The 21,887-nt window shown below is 39.9% G+C and overlaps 1 protein-coding gene across 2 annotated transcripts in view; it reads left to right on the top strand.

Annotated features, from left to right (window-relative positions):
• The first annotated feature begins 12,307 nt into the window (after positions 1 to 12,307).
• Positions 12,308 to 21,887, top strand: part of PJA2 (praja ring finger ubiquitin ligase 2) — a 32,760-nt gene continuing 23,180 nt past the window's right edge. Inside the window, exon 1 of one of the 2 annotated variants that reach the window (XM_041468345.1) lies at positions 12,308 to 12,335. The gene's annotated coding sequence lies outside the window, so the exon portion shown is untranslated. Of the gene's footprint in view, positions 12,336 to 12,356; positions 12,529 to 21,887 lie in introns of those variants that run through there. The other variant, XM_041468344.1, reaches the window with a different exon arrangement.

Here is a 21,887-nt window from a genome sequence, read left to right as displayed (position 1 = left end):
CACACCTTCCACAGCTCCTCCACTTGTGCATGTGAAGTGTCCCTGGGTGTGATGTCCTGCCACGGCAGAGCCCGGGAACACAACTTTCCCCATTAAACAGCTCATTTTTCACGTCATTGTGTCCAAATCAGCATTTCCAGAAACCAACAGGGACTTGACTGAGGGCAAGAAGGAAGGGATGGGGTTTACAAAAGAGAGTTCGATCCTTGCTTATCTATTTATTTATGTATTTGTCTGGCTAGCTGTCATCCCTTCACTTACTTGTTTCGTTAATTATTTAATTAAGGCTGTCCGCGCTCCCCGCCCGGCCCGGGGTCGGCCTCACGGCAGCCGCGCGACGCCACCTGGCGGCCGTGGAGGAGAACTGCCGGGACGGGAGCGCGCTCGGGCCCTGCATCCCGGAAATTCATGGAATACCGACAGCTGCTGTCCGCGCCCCCGGGGCAGGCTTTTCCTTCCCTCACCTGGCAGAGGGAAACTCGTCCCTGCTGCAGGCGGGGCCCGAGCAAGAGAGCGGCAGGCCCTCAGGAGTACTCGGTCAGAAAAAACATCTTTGGCAGCAGCTGCAGCGCAAGGTTGCGGCACCAAAACAGGTGTTGGTGGCTGGGAGCTGAGTAAGAGCTGGCTCTCTTTTACTCCTGTGAGCCGCAACTGGATCCAAGCCATGTTCTCCAGATTGTGCTGGTTTCCTCCTGGAGCTGATGTTGTCAATCATTTCCCAGTGGCTACACCAAGGTCTCTGAGAATTGGTCTAGGGGCAGCCCACACCCCTGCACCTCTGCAGCTCAAGGACTAAGACCTATATATGCTACTAAGCATCTTTGTCTGCGTCTTCGTCTGCGACCAAAACCTCACAGTTTTGTCCTATTTAATAGCTGGGTGCTTTGGAGCATTGTGATAGTCTGTAAGTTGTGTCAGATCCTTAGACTTAACCTTTAGTATTAGCATTCCTTCTTGTTAACGGCAGGGATAAAGTGTGTATGGAGACTCTGCTACAAACCTTGACATAGCTTGCTAACAGGCCCATTAGGCAGCACTGCAATTCACCCCCTGATCCTCTATAGATCTCTGCTCTAAGTGGGGGGGATAGACTTTCAGCACAATAATTGGCTGCAATTTGGACTGAAGTGCATACGAGGCTAGCTGACCATTAGTGTTAAGTTGTAGGAACACATTGCATACCAAATCCTTTGAAAAAAACTCTTCCATTCTAAAATTTTATGCTGAACATATGTGGCCAATTGCCAGCTGACATTCTTCTCTTGTACTGTAAGAATGCTCCTCTCTTGGCTCCTCACCTTTACACTGCAAGCTCTTCAGGGCTGGAACAAATATTTATCTTTTTTGTCTGAAAAAAACAGAAAACATAAACCAGGTAATAATAGATAATAAGTATTCACATTGTGCTATGATGTTTGCATATTCATACAGGTGAAGGAAATGCAGGGCAGAGATTCTTGAACATTATCTATCTCTCTTTTTAAAATATCAGTTTTTCAGAATGAATGCCTCCACAGAAATGTCTCTATTTAGGAAAAATGCATTTAGAAATGTATAATATGAGGTGACTGTGTCATAAGGCAAAGCTGAGAAATTCAATTTTGGAATTTCAGCATTCAACTTTTTTCTGTTTCAACAGCATATTGTGTTATTTTAAATTTTTATATAAGGAAGCCTCTAAAAGCTGGAAATATACACTGGTTTACAAACCATTCAGTCTTTACTCACTCACTTTTTCAAGCTGTATAAGCTACTGCTGAAAGAAATTCCAATGAGTCTTTGCAAGCAGAATAGATCACCAGGGTTTCTTCCTTGAAATACTGCTCAAATGAGTATACACTCAGATTTCATTGTTGATGTCTGCAAGTATTGTGAGAAACTTCACTGTATTTTATTCTAATTCTCCTTCTAATAGTGAGCTTCACTGTTTTCTGTTTACTTTTAACAATAAGATCCTAAAATCTGTAGATTATCCACCTATAATAATGTCATTATATTGTCTATTATTTATTTTAACATAAGAGATAAGATTTGGGAAATTTTGCAAAACAGTGTGATTTGCTGAGTTTCTCTCTAAAGCCTGTCTCTCAAGGCAGAGAGCCAGACCTCTTCCACAGTATTTATTCTCTGTTTACATATGGACAGTATTATTGGATCTCATTCCTTAATGTCATCTCAGGGTCACAAAGGTCTGAATCATACCTCTTTACATATGTCCTGTGGTACAGCTTCTTAATGAGACCTAACTGGTACCTTTTCCATGCCTACATACAGAGTACGTGGAAAATACCTAAACTTATATATTCGTAGAAGAGTAGAATGGTTGTCAGTAGACTTTCCTCCTTTAAAATTAGATGAGATGTTGCTGCACTGAAAACATTCTTTCACTGCTTATTTCCTGGATGATACATTAAAATACTGGGAAAATCAACACATATTTGAAAATGTATAGAAGCAGTAAAAAAAGGGATGAAGAAAGTTGGGCATAATTTTGCATGTTATAGCAACTGTTTTAAGTCAGATAACTGTGTTTTGTGTAGTTATTAACTGGCTGAGTTTGAATAAGTAATCTGACTGGCCAGGGAAGATTATGGGCTCAACAAATAAAGAAAATTCAGACTGTTTATATATGCCACTTTCTTTGCCAAGAAACAAATTAGCTTGAAGTGTGTAACAGAATAAACAAAACAGACTTGGCCTTCCCAGCATGATCTGTGAGGGTTGCAGAAGCCATGCATAACTTTTAGATTCTGCCAATGATCTACTAATGTTTTACACATAAAAGATATGAACACAGCCAGCAGATTCTAGAGGATAGGGAAGGATGTAGCAATCAATAGCATAGTAGATTATCAACAAACATAACAAGGTGGCTTGATTTAATGTAGGTCAATATGTACATCCAATTTAATATTCCCCAATTGTCCTACACAATGACTGTATAAAAAATCAATCACTTCCTCCCAAAAAAAAAAAAAAAAAAAATTAGCAAAGTTGCCATCTGGTTTGCTAGTTACATCAATAAGATCTTGCAGGTGTTGTTACTGAAACAGAATGAAGATAAGTAGCAAGATAATTCCTATAATAACTCCTAGGTTCTGGTTGCTGAAAAATCAAACTCTAGCAAATGCTTTATGTCATCTTATTTAATCTGGAATGTTTCCACTCTGAATTTTCAGTTCCTCTCTTAATTATGTTGTTTGTATCATGCTTAAATCAGTTGTGCTATGAAGAGAAGCTGATGGGTCAGGCCTCCTGTGGATAAAAGAACAGGTGCTGAACAAACATAGGAGTTACTCCACATGGACTGTGGACTATGTGTTTTCGCAGTGAAGCCTGTTCTACTCACTGCCTTCGAAAAAAATTCTGACACAGGCAGACAGACAAATAATCAGAGTAATTAGGGAACCAAACTGCAGATATGACATATTTAACCACAGAATTTGAGTATTTTAACTTTCTAATAAGTAGGCCATGTCAATTTTTTGATCAGTTATCTTTTTGATGAAGCTATACCTGAGAACTGAGAGATTTTACCCTTTTCATAAATTAGTTTACATTGCAATAATATTTGCCCTTCTTAGGTTTATCTTAATTAAAGGGATAAAAAATTCTGTTTCCAAAACAAGTGCAGACTGTGTTTGTGACTTCAGCCACAGTATCTCACACATTTCTGCTGTGCAGTGTTAGGGAGGGAGAACTCTGTGGTGTTTTGTGTGCAGCAATGCTATAAATGTTAGGAAGCAGTCCTAGTTTCTCTGGGGTGGTACAAGCTGAGCCTCCATAATTTCAGGATGTGTAATTATAGTAGCCATCTAAATTCCTTCTTAGCCATTCACACGAAAACTCATTATAGCACTACCTGCAGAGAACAATTTGTAGTCTTGAGTTTGAGGAAAAACATACTAAAAGGTATGGGAGAACAAAATCTACTAAATGTAAGCTACTCTTTTTGGGGGAAGGATGCACACAGCTCTCTTGAGCCTTTTGGAAAAACCTTAACCACAATACCTACAGGTAAGATCACCATATGAACATTTATCATCTCAAATAACTTTATTCCACTTTTTTAAGCCAAGAACATCTTTTTCTACATATGATTGCAGTCATGCTTAGAAAGTTCTTAATATCACCTAGATTCAGTAAGGAAAAGTATACTGAAGAAGTGAAAAATAGATTCACAGCACTACAAATTGGTGTCAGTGTGCTGGATGGGGATTCTTCAACTTCAGTAGCTGAAGATGGAAAAAATCCCAGTTCACATGTAAGCAAAAAAATAAAAAAAAAAAAAACCAAAAAACATCAGTTCTCTGTGGACATAAACACATATTCTCACAGGGGAAAAAAAAAAAACCCAAAAAACCAAACCAGGCAGTTTTAAAATATGGGGGCATTTTGTAGTACTTTCTGTATAAATATAGCATACAAGTTTTTGAAAGACATGTTTGCAGCAGCTATACAACTCATACAGTTATTTTCTTTCCATTTTAGGATCAAGACTTCTTCACCCACAGCACCTAGTAAATGAAAGAGTACCTTAATGAATTAGTCTCCCTTCTCTCACGTAAGATATTCCATCATTTCAAGAAGGAGAAGGGAGTGGCTTGAGCATTTGTGTATTCAAGTGTGTCAAAAAAAAAGGCTGAAAGGGAAATTTGGAATTTGGAAAAAAGTACAGTAATTCAGACTTTACTGACAATTACACGAATACAACTCCCTGGATCATACTGCCTTTGCCAGAAATGGAGTCAGAAGTAAAAATGCATCAATGTTATCTATTCTTGAACCTGTACCTAAAAGCAGAATTTTGTTCAATACTTATAAATACATCTGTCAGATCAATAAGCTAAGACAAACTCCTCTTCCATTATGTTTTTTGCTAAAAGGCCAGGCTGAGGACTGGAGATCCTGAGACACAGGAATGGTTTTCCTTATGAGAAAGGTAATATTTGTCTTTTCCAGGCTTGGAATAGTAATCTTTTTCTTCTCTGAGCAGCAGAAATCCTTATGCAAGCAAATTCAGAAGGCACTTCTATTGAGCTTTTGAGGAACTTTCGAATATTTTGTGTCTTTGTCCTTCACTAGGCCAGGATTTATTTTTAAATTTAATCATTACCATGACACCAATAATGACAGCATGGCAGACCTCTTAACTTACCTGGGTCCTAATGCATGAAACTTGTAGCACAGCAGGCTTTGAGATCCCTCTCAATAAAAAATTGCTAGTCCTAAACTCCAAAATTGTTTCTTTTCGACAAATCAGTTTCTCAGAGTTGCATTGGGCACAGCAAGGCTTGACTGCTCTGGAAAGGAAGGCAAGCCAGGAGCCAAGTGTGACAGCAAGTCAGGTGGGAGCAGTGGCCTCACTGACAAAATCACAGAGCTCAGAATTAAGGTCAAGGACTGCTGATGCCAGTCGGACACAGCCCAGGGTGAGACTGAGCTGGGAAGTTCCTCCCAAGGGTCCAGCTTCTGGGCCAGACAGGGGAAGGTCCAGGACCATGCCCAGACCAGCTGTTGCACAGCTGTGGCACCAGCAGTAAACCCACAGCTAGAAATGCCCCCTGGGGGAACTATGGGGGCAAGTCCTTCCCTCCAGCTTTCCTCACTGCACTGGTGGGAGAGCCCACCTTGGACTCTAACAGCTCTTCACCGTTCACTTCAACTTCTTCACTCTGTCAACTAAATACCAGAAGATGTACAAAACTCACAGACCTGACAAATTTGACTTTGTGCCAGAATTTGGTGATGTAACACACATACATAGACATACATGCTGTACTTCCATCAGCCTCAGAGAATAATGACAGAATTTCTTCACCTACTCTGGGCTTTGATACCAAAAAAAATTTTAATTCTATTCTGAAAAGCAAAAGTTACCCATTTTAGAACAGTTGTTAGGGCTTCCAGTTAAGCTGGTTTACTTACTATAAATGGCCAAAATACAGACTTTTGAAACTGGTGGCTGAAACATTTTGCTATATATTTATAAACTAATCCTAGAATCTTTTCACTTTTTTTGGCTGGAAAATCAAATCAATCACTGTGGCAGTTTTCATTTCTCTCAGTGTGCCTACAGGATGCAGTATGACTATTTTCCTGTGTTACAGTATCACACTGGCACCCCAGCCATTTGGGAGAGGGGAGTCTTGCCTGGCTACTAGCTCTTATTTCACCCAATTTTGTTGGACCTTTCATGACTAGTTTTAAAGGCTAGAACATGGCAAGTTTGAAGCAACAGCTGTAGCTGCTACAGTAGATTAAGAAGAGGTGTAAAAGCATTTAGTTGTTTTGTAACATTCTTTAGTTCAGGACAAAAAAAGTTGGCTGCTTCTGTTTAAAAATACTGTCATTTAGGAAGGAGGTACAGGGTGAGATTTCCACAACCAAAAGGGAACCTTTGACTTGTCTGTGCACAGACCTTCTGTATCTCTTTGAGTGTGTTCCTGATGAAGAACGTTTTCCTGAATAAAGCCTTTTGAACTGTAATCCTAATATGTGCTGTCTTGATGGATTAACAGGATATATATTTGTATATTGATTAAGAAAGCCTCAGATCTATAACTAGTAGAGTACCTGTTTGTGTAGCAGCTTTTTGTGGAATTTTGGAGGGTTTTGTGGGGGGTGTATTATTGGGGTACATGGTAATACATGGTTTTTAGATCCTATATGCTAGGGTCTATCCTTTGATTAAACATATCACTGCCAAATGAGTTAAATTAATCAGAGACCTTGGTGGGAATTCAAATTACAAAGAACTTTTATTTAGAAATTACTTTTAGAGATAGAGAGATTGCATGCAATAATTTTTTCATACTTAACACCCTGTGCATATGCTGATATATTAATGTGAGATACAAATATATGTAGACTATTCTGTCTCTTTAATGAAACTTTAATTTGTTATGGTTGCCTTGAGAACTTTTGCTAGTTAGTATTTAATTTACTAGTCTCAGTTACCCTGCAGACCTTAGGTTTTGCTAAACCACAACAACAGGTATTTGAGAAGATCTGGATGATAGGAACATGGCTGAGTCTGTAATCCATAGTTTAATAGGTATTTATTTGTGCAATGGCCTTCATAACACAGTTTACCTGTTGGTCAAGCCTGAAGGGGTCAAGCAATTGGAGTAGATTATCATTTTATGTCCCTTACAACTGAAAATTCTAATTCTATTCTATTCTATTCCAATATAAAACATACATTTATTAACCAGTTAGTAATTGCTATGAATAACAACCACATGTTACCAATAAAACAGTCATTTAAATATTGCTATTCCTTCATAACTGGTTTAAATGTCCAGCACAAATGAGGACTGTCCGAGCAATATTTTATTCTTATAGTTTTAGCATCCAAGTGGATTATCTAGATAATGTGACCTGGAATAAAATCATGTTTCATTTGTTACTTTTTTTTTCTTTGTTTTTGGAGGTGTAAAAGGATCTGAAACAGTAACTAGTTTGTTTAGCAGCTCAGTAGGCTGAGTCCTAGTGTGATGCAAAGGAAGTGATTTTAGCTGTAAGAAAGAAAAATAATTTTTATGAAGCTAGTTTTGTGTATTTGCAGGACTATTTAATTGATTTTAATACAGAAAATAATGTTTTGTTACATAGAAATTACCACAGTGAGTGAAGGAAAAACTTAAATCTTATTAAGTCTTTGCTAGAGCAGCAGGAATAAAAGGACCTTGGGGAAGTACTCTGAAGTACAAGGGCAGGAAATAATCCAGTCATGAAGAAATAGTCTTCTTAATCAATTCAAAATAGTTTGAAATCTAAAATTTTGGTCATAGATTTATAATAATTCCCTCCATAATTGTTGGTATGCATTTGTTATTTATACTAATGTAAACTTAGATGTTGACCTTATCTCTATAATTTGCAACGTATACCTTATATTATGCTAGACACTTGTTCTTAATGATAATTTTAAATAACACAATTTGTAAGTAATACTTGCTTGGGGAAATACCCTTTGGCTAGTTTTACAATGTGTCAGCAAAATTATTTTAACCAGTTAAAAATTTCTACCTTTATTTTATTAAACTGAACGTTTCCTTATTCTTGTGTCACATGGGATTATATTTATATTATCTGTGTTTTAAACTGGAACACAATATGCTTTCCTAAACTTACAGCCATCTGAATTTTCTGGAGACAAGATTTCATTTGCAGTTCTGTATTTGTTAGTGGTGTTTTTACAGCTTCTTGTACTGTAATTTCAGAGTTTGGGGGATGCCTCTGAGTAACTGTACTTAAATAAATCACTTGTAGTGTGTACATACAATAATTCTCATCCTTCCAAGAAATATTTGCGCTGCTGTGAAATACATAATATCTTCTTTGCTCAGAAACATCCTGAAATAACCAATTGTACGACGTTTCTAACACAGAATAGCAACTCCAATTGAAGCTGCTGTTCATGCACACTGTGGGAATACCAAGCACCTGGAAAAAAAAAATAAAAGAAAATACTTGAAAACTACCGGACAAAATTTTTGCATAGAAAATGGGACACATCAAGAAAGCACGTAGGCATGACAGTTTATGGTTTAATAGAATTTTTTTACAGCAATCATATTTTCATGTCTGCCTTTCAGTATTCTGTCACAGTTTTCTTTGAAATCCTCTGTGAGGAAGGACGATCATCAAAATTTTTTTCAATCATTATAAAGCATAATAATCTAGGGTTGGAAAAAGAGGTGGCACTCCTTGATACAATGATCTTGATACAGTATTCTGTATGCTCTTTCTGGGTGCAGTATCAGTATGAGAAGCTACAGTTTGGCTTCCTGAGGAAAAAAACCACATTGTCTGAACACTGGAAGATTTAAAAAGTTATGAAATACTAAATGCTTACCTGCACAGATCTTTCTATTTATGTGTTTATTTAGTCCTTTGAATACAACATGAATGATAGCAGGGATACGTCAGTTGCAGCAGAAGGGTCTTAAGCAAACATTAAAAATTCATCAGGAAAAAACTTAATGGACTTTTGTATTTCGTTTTTACTGGAGTACAACTATCAATCAGCAAAGCAAGTCTTCAGAAACAAATCCCACTTATTCCTCAGCTGAAGATACACAACCAAGGTGTTTGCACAGTAGTAGCATTCCTCTATTTAGACATATTTTCAGCCAAAACTTCTTGTGTTGCCGTGGGATGATGAGTTGATGACCATGATGAGAATTCACAGAGGGTCATTTTAACCTTTAGTGCCTCATTTCTCCTGTTTCCTTTTATGCCAGCCTGTGGGTCTGGGGGTTGATTCCTTAAGAGGGTGTTTTTCAATATAAGCCTAAATTGAAAAGTTGTATCCTTTGTCACTGAGGGAATTAGGCTCTACTAATAGAAGAGATAGTCTACAAACACTAGCCTATCTTGACCTTTTTGAATAACTCACATCATTGCCTCAAAGTATCTGAATTGGACTTGCCTTTCCATAAGTCTGTCCACATACATTCCTGTAAGCACCCCTCTCTAACAATTAGTTTTGAATCATCAGTTGTTTCTAGCAAAAGTAATTTTAGAAAAAAGGAACTGAATAGAATAGAATAGAATAGAATAGAATAGAATAGAATAGAATAGAATAGGCCTCACCAACAGAGAGTACAGCAGCACAATCCCCTCTGTTGGCTGTTGGGCTGTGCTGTGTCTGATGCACCCCAGGATGGGGTTTGCTTTCCTGCTGACTGAGGTGGAACCTGCTGTCCACCAGCACCCTCAGACCCCTTTCTGCAGAGCTGCTGTCACGTCAATCCTCTCCCAGTTCCCAGGATTGTGCCTGGTGTTACTTGATCTCAGGGTCTCAGCTTAGTATCATCAGCAAATCTGTCAATTCCTGCATCCGGATAATTGATTAATACACGGAATAAAACTGGCTCTAGAACTGGGCCCTGAGGAGCAACACCAGCAGCCAATCAGACACATGCGCAACAGCCCTTCAATCTCTGCCCTTTACCCAGTGCAGCTTGTACATTCTCTTTGGACAGCTTGTCCAAAAGGATGTTGTGAGAGATGGTGTCAAAATCCTTATTAAAATCCAAAAAAACCAACATGCATTTTGGATGAAGCCTTCCCTTCATCCTCTGGGCAGGTGACCTGAGCATAGAAGGATAAAAATTAGTTAAGCAGGACTTTCCCTTTCTGAATCCATGTTGACTGCACCTGAGGATTGTATTGCTCTTTGACTGTCTTTCAGTGGTATCCAGTATGTTCTTCTCCATAACTTTCCCAAGTCCTCAGACCGACAGGTCTGTCATTCCCTGAGTTCTCCCCAACACCCTTTTGGGTAAATTGGAAAAACACAGCCAACTTCCCGTCAGTGGGGACTTCCCTGGTCTCCCAAGACCTTTTAGATGATCAAGAGGGGTCACGCCATAACATCCACCAGTCCTACCAGCACCTTGTGATGAATCCCACCAGACTCCATGGCCTTGTGAACATTCACCTTATACAGATCATCCCTTACAATTTTAGTAAGGAATAGAACATGACTGTTCCCAGAACTGGTGGTTCTGACTCAGGGGACCAGAACCACACAGTTTACTAAAAGGCCTGTCAGTTTACTAAAGACTAAAGTAAAAAAACGGAAATAAGTATTATAAAAAAAAAAAAAAAAAAAAAAAAAAAAAAAAAAAAAAAAAAGTCTGAATGTCATTGAATACCTCTATGCCTCTGCTTTTTATTCATCCCTATTAGTCAGGTGACCATCTTCAACATACGTAGACTTTTCTAAGTTCTGCAAAAAATTAGCAGCTATGTAAAGGAGAAAGAAAACAAAGTCAGGATTTCTGTGGAGCATGAATTCCCCAGTTAGCTATTCAGGAGGCTGGCAGCTGGCATTGCACATACTGGCCAAGGTACTAGAATGCTAGAAATTAGCTGCAGTGCATCCTGTCACTTATCTTGCTTAAACTGGAGGGACATGAAAAATAATGACAGAAAACACAGAAGAGCAAAATGAGTAAAAATGAGATCTGAGATAATGTAAGGGAGGAAGGGAGGAGTTTGATTTTTTTTTACTCTTTTTGCTGAATGGCAGCACAAATATGGGCTACATTAATAGAAATCATATTTCTTTAGGCCTAGTGATCACTTGTTTTCTTCTTTGGGGATAAAGTTTGTTCTCTTTCATGGTTGCCATGTTTCAATAGGTAGATATTGGCGTTCCTAAATTAATCACTCCTAAGCTTTTAAAATGTACCAAACATGGTAATACTGAACAGCCAAAAAAACTTTTGCTGTAGATGGAAGCAGGTTAGGGTGCCATAATCTAATACTTTTTTTCTTTTTCTATTTTCCAAGAACTGATTTTGTTTATCATTGGAACAGAGGGTAGGAATACTTGTGCAGGTAAGACTGTCAAACAATGTCAGCTTATCTTAGTTGAAATATTCCACACAAAATTGACATTGAGAGATTCCCTTAACAAATTACTAATATTGATAAAAATTAATAGTCAAGTCTGTGCTGGTTTTGACTGGGGTTCAGGTAGTTTTCTTCACAGCGTCTAGTATAGGGCTGTGAATTGGTTTTGTGCTGAACAGAGACTTGATAATTCAGAGGTGTTTTTGTTATTGCCGAGCAGAGCTTGCACAGAGCCAAGGCCTTTTCTGCTTCTCATACCACCTCACTGGGGAAAGGGCTGGGGGTGCCTGGGAGGTTGGGAGGGGACACAGCCAGAACAGGTGACCCCAAACTGGGGATATTCCAGACCATAAGGCATCACAGCAGTTATAAAGTGCGGAGAAGGAAGGGTGGGGTATTTGGGCTGATGGTGTCTGTCCTCCCAAGTCACCCTTAGTGTGATGGGCTGTGCTCTGCTGGAAATGGCTGAACACCTGCTCAACAACGGGAAGCAGGGAATTCATTCCTTGTGTTGGTTTGCTTGTGTGCGGGCCTTTTGCTTTCTCTGTTACAAACTGTCTATATCTCAACGCATGAGTTTTGTAGTTTTCAGCCTTCCAATTCTCTCCCCAGTCCTGCTGGTGGGGAGCGAGAGAGCAGCTGCCTGGCGCTGGGCTGCTGCCGGGGTTAAAGCACAGCAAACCCTACGAGGCGGTGCTGAAAAGCAGCAGAGGCTAACGACGGCGCAGGCCGCCCCAGGCGCCGCACACCCCACTGCCGGCCCGGCCCGGCCGCCCGGGTCCTCGTCGCGCCCCGCCCCGGGCCCCGCTCCACATTCGGGATTGGCCGCTGTCCTCCGCCCTGGCTCGTGATTGGCCGCTGTCCTCCGCCCTGGCTCGTGATTGGCCGGTGCGGAGGCTGCTGGCGGCGGGATTGGCAGCGGCGGCGGCGGCGGGCGGGAGGCGGCGGCAGGAGAGGGCGGGGTGAGTGCGGCCCCGCCCCGGCCCCGGTCCCGGCAGAGCTTCCGTGGGGCGCCCATAAAAGGGGGCGGGAGGGGGCTCCGGGCACCGTGTAGAGCCGCTGGTAGTCCTGGGGACGGTCGTTTGTGCTGTGGAGCAGCCGCTTTACTCCCTCCCTCTGGGACGGGCCTGCGGCCGAGGGCGGGGGCCTCAGCCGGTGGGTCAAGAGGCAGCGCGGGCGGGCCGTGGTGGCCCCGCGAGTGCCCGTCCGTGAGGGGCTGGGGCCGTTTGTGGGCGCGGGGCAGCCGGCGGGGCGGGCAGTGGTAGGGAAAACACGGGCAGGCCTTCGGGGGCAAAGGGCTCGCAATTAATTTCCTTTTTTTGTTGTTGGTTTGGTTTGTTCTTGTTTGGTTGGGGATTTTTGTTGTGTTTTGTAGTTTTTCTCCCACAACACCGTGGCGGTGACTCAGTACCCCGGAGAAAGGGGAGGTCCCGGTCCGGGGTCTGCGTTGTGCCATCCAAGCACCCATGGGTGTGAGGAGAGTCACTGACGAAGTGACATCGCTGACATCGCTTCAGCGAGGTTGTGAAACACACTTCTCTCTTTGCTTTAGGAGAGAGGGTCCGAGCCAGCAGAGCAACCCTCAAACGCAGGGTCAGAATCCAGGGGAGATTTGTCAGTGCCTTTTCTTGCGCACGAGTGAAATTAATTAACCTGTAGTTACACTGCCTGGGAAGGTTTTTGCACCTGCAGGAGAGCAGCACCTCCTGCTGCACCTCTAGTTCTCTTGAATGCTTGTGGTGCGCGGTGTTGGCTGTGGTGGAGCTGAGTGTTCTCAGGATGCCCTGCCCTGCACATGGGCTTTACTGGGTACTGCTGGCCAATTAACACTACAACATTTGAGTTACATAGCAGGTGAATCTCCGTGGGGCACAAAAACTTAGAAAGTTTATTCTAAGTTTAGAGGCTGTGTATTTTGTAATACGTGCTTGAACGCTTAAAGACTGTGTTTTGGTCCTTTTTCTATACTGTAACATGTTCAGCACTTTTTTCCCAGTGCAGTTCTTGATTTGCATTTGTCTGTGCACGCAGTAAAGCAGTTTAGAAGAATGACTTTTGATTGGATTTTTGCCACACTATCTAGAAAAAAATGTGTACTGTAGCAATGAAGAGTGGTGTGAGACTGTTAGTGTTCTCTTTAATGCAGAAATGAAGAATACATACTTTATGGATTGAAATTTCATTTGGGAGAAGTATGCTTATTTAAAATTGTGTAAGCAAATGTAATAAAATAAGTTTTCTTGCAGCTGGGTCAGACTCTCGCAGACTTTATTTTTCTCTCACCCACTAAGAGAGGAGGAAGTCTGGAAAAAAGTTGTTCACAAAAATCTTTATTTTGAAATTGCATTAAAATGCATTATGAGGAAACTTCTGTCAAATAGGCCTGTTTTTAAAATTTCCTTTGCTGATAGAGGGAATAGCAGTGTAGGAAGGTGCAAGAGTTCTTGACAGATCAAAACCTCATCTAAATAAGAAATACTTACGAATTTTTGCCTTGTTAAGATAACTGATCCTAGGAAGATGTGTTCCTTACAAAAGTAGTTTAGGATAGCAAGTGAAAAACACTGATAGGATGTACTGAATGACTTTCACAAACATTGTAGTGGGTATTTGTTGCAAAAAGTTGAGCTGGCATTGCTACCATTTTTACACAGTAATCTCCCTGGTGGCTCATAGTCCTTGATGAGCTGTGTTTCTTTTGATTCTTAAGGAGGCTTCAATGAAACCAAAAGTATTACTGTGCTGTACAGCAGTAGGGCTGTTTTTGGGTCAGACAGGTGCTTTGCAGGGTGAGTCATGTTCATTTGGCATCTGAGGTAATTGGAGGTGTGGTTGTCATTTGAAGCTGTGACTACAAAACTTACCATTCTGTCAAGGCTTGTCCTGATAGTATTTTGAATAGTATTTTGACCAAAGTAGGGGGAACAAATTGGTTCTAGTTAATTTAATTCACTGATACACTAATTACCCCCCTGCATTTTAGTGGATATATCTAGAAGTCCAGTAGAGCCCACTTCAGTTAAAATGGTGCTTCAACAATCCTGTATCTATATGTTTGTAGCAGTGTAGTGTATTTTAACAGGTTCTAAAGGGCTACTTTGCATTTATTTCAGTTGGAAAAATGTGTTTAAAGACTTCAGTTACTACTGTGAAATAAATGCTCAAGTTACAGACACAACTTCAAATGTGGAATTAGCAGATAAACCCAGACTACTAGAGAAGGTCATCTCAGCCTTCTGTTCAGAACATCCATGGACAGGGGGTACTGTGGTTGTTCCTAAAGGACACGTTGACCTGAACCAGTGTCTGGAACTTGAGCTTTTGTGGTTTTGATAGCCTGGACTCAGACAAAACTCACCATGCCATTTATCAGGGGAATCTCCTGAAGCTCTTGTAGTGGTGCTGTGCACATTTAATATGGGGGCAGTTACTTGAGTTTTCAAGGTGCAAAATGCAGTAGTTCTTACAAGAGCCTTAGTTGTCATACAGGCCACACCTGGCTGTCTGTTTATGTGGAGCAGGGCTATGACTTATTTATATGGGAAATTGAGGTAATTATTGATGAGCTTGTAGTAATGAGTGCAATACTGTGCTAGGATGACAGAGTGGATGGCCATGTAAATTGCTAAATGCTCGTGTGTTATGGGAAAAAATACTTATAAATTCTGCTGCCAATGGCATTAATCATTCTGAGTAGTTTTAAAACAGCTTTTCAAATTTGATTAATTTAAAGTGTGGTGTTTTTATACCAAATCCTTATGCAACATTTCAGGTAACTAAATATGTGATTGTGGAAGCAGAGAGAATTCCACATGGCGCATGTGTGTGTGTCCTTAACAAGTATTAACACAGAACCTGAAAAGTTTGTGGTTGTTCACATCCTGAAGTCCCCTGTGATTTTTATGTATTGCTGTAGCATCATCAATATCCCTCTGCTAGAAGCAAAGCAGGGAAAAGAAAGTCCAAGGTCATAACAAATTTGAGATTTAAATGATGCCACTAGTTGATACTATAGAATAATACAGAGAAATAGTTCTGATCCTGAGAGTTGATTGTAGATTATTTCTCAGGAGATCAGTGATAATTGGTTATACCAAAGTGTCCTGTCATGTCAGCTTAGTGTCAGAATGTTCCATAACATTCAAGAGGAGTTTCCCTAACCCAGGTGCTTTTAAACAATAGCAAAATCTGCCTTTTGTTTTGGTGGTGCTATAGTCAACTTCATATATTAACTAGATCTTTATTCATTATGTGTCTGGTTAATCAGATATTTATTGTTTGGCAGCTTAAAAAACATTGTGGTGTAGGGTTCTGGGAGTACTGTCAGGAACCTGCAGCAGTATTTTTAAGGCCTAAAATTTGGCTCCTAGGTAATGGATCTGTAATATGTTTCCATGATTGTAATAAGGTGTTTTAAGTGCAAAGTAGTGTCTTTTAAAAGGAAATTACAAAAAAAAAAAATAAAGTACTTGTACCATACTGAGTAAACCCAGTGTAATTTCATACAGCATGTTAATTGTGTAACCTTTGAAACACATTTGAAAAGTGTAAAAATAATAAAAATTGTGATTTATCTTCTATGCGAAAACAAGCAAATAGTTATCGGTAGTCACGTTGTAGCACCAGCAGTTTGGAGGAAAAAACCCACGGATTTTCCACTCCATCCAAAAATAGGTATGTAGAGCTGTGATTCCAGCCTGGGGACAGAATAAATATCTGAAATTCTGGACCTTTGGTTAGGGAAATGACTGTGGAGCTGGTAAGGACCTCAAACTTGGCAGGCTTATCTGCTTTCCCAGCCCTTCCTCCCAGTGATTCTTCACCTGATGTTTGAATACTTTTCTTTGGGCTGTGTTTCTGATGGATGTTCTTCAGCCTCCCCAGGTACTCTGTTTGAGGGATATAATGTTCTTACTGGTAGAAACATTTCCCTTATGTCATTTCTATGTGTGTTCCTATGTGTCAGGGAAAACAGTGATCTTTTTTGAAGCAAGGTGTTTAAAAACTATATGCAGAGCATAAGATCTGATTTACATTGTTGGTCAGGATACAAGGGTTACTTTTCCTGTCCTGTAGTTTTCAGTCTAATGCAGCTCTGTGTTGCCATTTGCCAAAACAGAGGGAAGCAATGACTTGACTTTTGTCTATTGTGGTCCTCTATAATCCTCCACTGCCCTTCTGCTTAGCTAAACATTGCCAATTGTTCCCCCTTTAGTAATTCCCTCGGTTGTTTATTCCTACTTGACAATAATCTCTTGTGCTTCTCTTTTTAAGAATGACTTTACTTCTTCACAGGTATATTGGAATCACTTCAGATTCTGTTTCATGACACTTCAGGTGAACTCTCCTGTCTGTTGATTGGATCAGAGGCTTTTGTTACCCTTGTATCCAAGATAAAGAATTAAGTTTATGAAAGAAGAAGAGTTTGAAGTGCTGAGACCTCACTCTTCTTCAGGGAAAAAACCAAAACCAACAACAAAACAAAACACCTTCAAACTTTGAAAAAAGGTTTAAAAGTTGCTTTTACTGCTTCTGATAATGGATGAGGCTTGATTACATGTTTTAGGTTAATTTTGCTTTAATAAAGACAGTTATATAAGATGATAGCAATGCAAAAACACATCTTTTGGTCTTCTAGTCCAAGAGATAAGAATAGATTATAGTACAGTAATTATATCTCTCCATCATGTAAGAGTTTCCAGGGACTGCAATTCCACCTTGGGATTCTTTTGTCATTTCTAGTTGCTGTGTTTATCAGGAGGAAAGGAAATGATTGTTCTGGTTTCTTAAAGTGTTTTGGGGGGAATCTGCACTGACAAAAGTAAAAGTCTACCTTTTCTGCGGAAAGTAGTTTAGTACACCTACTTAGAATACAAAAACTTGTGATATTGGGAAAAGAGAGAGATAAGAAAGCTTGCCTCTTGATTAGCAGCATATAATAGTGTTGTGTATTAACAGAACAGATTGCTACAGAGTCTACTGGTGAAGTTAGGCTTTTTATTCTCAAAGTTACAATGCTAGCTTTCTATGGGAGGATGGGGCTTGCTGTTATTTGGTTAGTGCATTGTCCTCATCTTTAAAAGCTTTTGGTACTGCAGTTGCTTAATCTTCCCTCTTGAGATTTAATATATAATCTCTGCTGAAGCTATTAGTTAGGATAAAAGCTGTAAAACTGATTATTACAGTGGTAAAGCAAAGCTATCAGTTTATCAGATCAAACAGAGGATTGAGGATTTTCATCAGCAGAGATGAAAATGATGCATTCAAACTATTTACAGTTATGTGTAAGAAAGTAGAAAACTGGGCTAAAGTCAGACCAAGCCAGTATAAAAAACCTGGAAATAATGCAGGAGGTGTGTATAGCACTGAAGCAGATAGAACCTCGGAAAATGGTGTCAAGTCAGTAGTGGAATGGCTCAGTTCTGTCGCCTCAGCTGTGCTAATGCAACAGACTGGTGAGCTTCTTAAAAATGTAGACAGACTTAGATTATCAAAGAAGGAGATCTGGCAGAGCTGAGTAAGTTAATGGAGGCTGCTTTAGAGCTTGACAGCCAGCCATTGCAGTGACACCTGAAGCTATTGCATCAGAGCAAGCCACCCTAGCTCTGGCTCCTTGGCTGAAGTCACCAGATGGCAAACATCAGCCTAGGGGGATTCTGTGCTTTCGTGTTGGTCAGAAGAGCCTGGATGAGAAGAGATGTGCAGGATCTTCAGCTGTAGGAGGATGTTTTAAAAGAAAGGAACTGCCTCAAGATGGTTGTTTGTGACAACCTGCCCATTCAGACACCTCTGTATGGAAGGTGATGACTGGGCTCCACTTATTAAGGAAGTTCTGGACTTGAAGAATTTTTGTCTCTGCTTCGTGACTTGTCCTGTGAATATATCCAATGCATTTCTTTTAGAGCAACCACTGATACTTTCATACATATACTTTAATTCAATCTTGTTTGTATAGTGGCAGCACTTGGTCCATTTCAAGTGTAGCAAAATTTTTTCATAATTTGGGTAGAGTTGTGAATTGTTTATGATGTTTATAGGAGGTCATTACTGAGATTTGGAGTATGCAGACAACATCCAAGATAGTAATCAACTTCTTTCTTTTAGTCTTCATGTTGATTAATGCTTTGGTAAAAGCAGAAATTTAATTATTTGTAAAACTAGTAGTTATATGTGTAATATTAATAGGCTGTCATAATGCAGAACTTCATTTTTGCATTTATGGCACAAATGGCATACAAAACTGCAGACTTTTAGGGAAATGCAAAACAGAAACCATATAGTATTTAAGTGGGAGGAAGCTGCTCTTTGCTTGCTGGTGATCATTTGCCTCTTTTGGGAAGAGTTTCAGATCCGTATCAGAATATTTTGATATAATCGGGGCTTTTGGGGGTCTGTTTTTTAAAAATGTAATCTGAGAGGTAAAAAACCCGCAACTAATCAATATTCTAATTTAAAATTAAACTAGTAGTGGACCAGCATTTTTGAATTTGGGCTACAGGCTACTTGCAGCTTTAGGCAGAGAGAAGGAACTATACTGAGTAAAAACATTGACTTAGTGGAATCTGTAGCTCAAAGGAGAGTTCAAAATGACGTGTAAGGTTGATGAAAAGACAATACCTGGAAAGTATGTCCCTGAAGCATATTCCATTTGTCAGTGTACTTGTAACTGAGCTGATACTGCTTATGAAAATAATTGCTGCTGTGTTCTTAAATATCAGAATTAGGAGCCTTAAGTAATTTCTAAACCAGAGAGTTTGAGGAAGGAACTTTTGGTTGAATGGATTGGATCCATAAGAAGAAGATTTGATATTTCGTTATCATCCAGTGTACTCTTTTAAGCTGTGATAGAGCTAGATTTCTACACGGGAGTTTGCAAGGGATCATGTTCTGTATGTTTGACTGAAAACCGTCTTGATAACACAGGGATATTTTTGTTATTGCTAGCTGAGCCCTTTTCTGCTTCTCACCCCACCAGTGAGAAGGTTAGGGGTGCACAAGGAGTTGGGGGGGGGGACACAGCCAGGACAGTTGACCCCAATTGACCAGAGGGATATTTCAGACTACATGGCATCACACTCAGCTGGTAGGGGGAGAAAGGTTGACCAGGCTGCTGTGACTTTGGAACTGTCTTGAGTATTGTTGGGTTGCTGGTGAGCAATTAGGCGTTATTTGCATTATTCGTTTTTCCTTGCTTTTACGTCTTTGTCGTCTTATATATTCTTTCCCCCAAAAAAATCCCAGATTCCAAAACTTTTTATCACAGCCCATGGGTTTTTTCACTTTTACCCTTCTTATTCTCTCTCCATATCGACTGGATTGGAGAGTGAGGGAGCCACCTGTGTGGTGCTTAGCTGCCTGCCAGGGTTAGACTCTGGTATATGGTTTTCTGAGGCTGAGATTAATACCAGACTGCAAAATAAATTTTAACTGAATATTCATTGCTTTGAGCATTAATCTGCTAGGGTATGTAGTCTGAAGCTTATAAGCATTGTAAAAAATATAAATAATTTCAGTGTTAATCTGCCCATAGAGGCAAGAGAAGGAAATTGTGACAGTAGTATGTTGTTTCACTTATTTAAATTGAAGTATTCCTCTCATTTTTGGGATTGTGTGCCTTTCTTCTGTTAACTGAAATGTAGTAATCTGTTTGCAGTCCTGAGCAGTGGTGCTTAGCAAACTGAAAATTCTCCATTCTAATTATTTTCTTTTTTTAATTCATCTGCGTTTATAAACTTTCAATACCTGCAGGGAAGAAAGAGATGTAGAATACTGGTTTCATGTAAAGGATATTGGATAATACAGTTTAAAAGAATTTGAATACTTTTCCTGCAACATTTATTTGTGTTGATCAGGGGTATGATTTCATTATGATTCAGAAATGGTCCATTATGGGGGAGGGTGTGAAGAATATGAGTTGGTTTTAAGTTTTGTGCATTTGGCAGCCAAATGAATTCACATACTTCTGGGAATAAATGCAGATTTTTTTTTTTTAAGATGGTAACCTAGAAAACAGTAATTGTGTCAGTATAACATGCATTCCCTTTTAAAACTTTGAATGTGAGATCGTGTTGTTGCCTTGTTGGAGAAAATGTTTTTGTTTTTTTTTTTTTTTTTTAATTCATGGATATAAGAGAAAAAGGAGCAATTGAGGAGGATAAAGGATTTATTTTTATTTCTATGTCAAATGTTGAGATTGTCCAAGAATGTGCATGTAAGATTTCTTTGCTAGGAAAATCTGAGGAAGAACATTTTAAAAAGTTATTTGTTAAAAGTTTGAAAAAAATACTTCTTAGAAATATTTGGGCTAACTTCACATTTCTTAATAATAATAAAAAGCTAATTAAATAGTTCCTGCAGCAGAAGGAGAAACTTGGAGCTGTTTCCTTTCACCTTCTTGCCCAGTCTCCTCTGGGCCCCCAGCCACATTCTGCCAAGCTTTTTCCTTCTGTGTAATAGGCCTACTGTAAGAAGTTCCTCTCCAGCTCTCTTGTAGCTCCACTTTAGGTGCTGGAAGGTTGCTGTAAGATCTTCCTGGAGCCTTCTCCAGGCAGAACGGCCCCAGCTCTCTCACCCTGCCTTCATAGGAGAGGTGCTCCAGCCTTTGATCATCTTCGTGGCCCTCAATCATGCAGTCCTTAACCCAAGAGAGCTGCTGCTCTTGTCACTAGTGCACAGGATGTGATGTGGTTGAGGAGATGGGAGATAGGTAATGGAGAGGAGAGTAAAGGGAGGTGACTGGGTTTCAGTCGGTGAGGACAGGATCCTGCCAGCATCTGTCTGAGCAGGAAATTCCAGTCCTACATGTAGCTCTGTAAATTGGTTTGAGATTTTTTTAATGTAGTATTGTGGTCAAGAACATGGATGATTTCTGTAACTTAAGTTACAGTGCTATGTTGTGAACACTTGCAGGCATTCATCAACTCTAATCTTGAACACTTACATCTGCAAAACAGGTTTTTTTTCCTTTTTTAAATCTGTGGAAGAGGACAAGTTGGTTAGGATTTGGTCTAGATTCTGAGACTTTCTGTGCTACAGCCTGTAATTTGCTGTCTCCAGGAGTGGTGTCCTTAGTGCAGTGTTGGTAGAAGTAGAGGAAGCACACCACTCTGTCAGTGATTAAGGCAGTGCCTATTAAAGGCTGGAGACCTACCTGTTTGTGAACTTTGCATTTTATGAGACAATCGGTCCCATTTTTTAATCAGTTCTGGTAATCCAAAATGCTTTCCTGTTCATGATCCTTTTGAGGAATTCAGGTGACTGTAATAATGTTCTGGAAGTATGGAAATGTGTGTATAAACATCTTCAGCCAGAGAAGTGAATAATTAGCTTGTTTGCCCTATACCTTAGTTATTTATTTTAGCAACACCTGTGTGTTGCTTCTCTAAGGCTGGTCAGTTTTGCAGAAATGCATCTTGTCAGGGACTATTGGGTGTGCTTTGAACAGGTCTAATAAACAGACCTTCTGAAGCAATACCTACTGCTTAGGCTGAGCTAGCCTGGAGGAAATACCTGAG

This window comes from Pyrgilauda ruficollis, unplaced genomic scaffold (genome assembly GCF_017590135.1).
Source record: "Pyrgilauda ruficollis isolate IOZ18807 unplaced genomic scaffold, ASM1759013v1 scaffold218, whole genome shotgun sequence".
NCBI classification, from domain to species: domain Eukaryota; kingdom Metazoa; phylum Chordata; class Aves; order Passeriformes; family Passeridae; genus Pyrgilauda; species Pyrgilauda ruficollis.
This window is presented reverse-complemented; position numbering and strand designations above follow the sequence as displayed.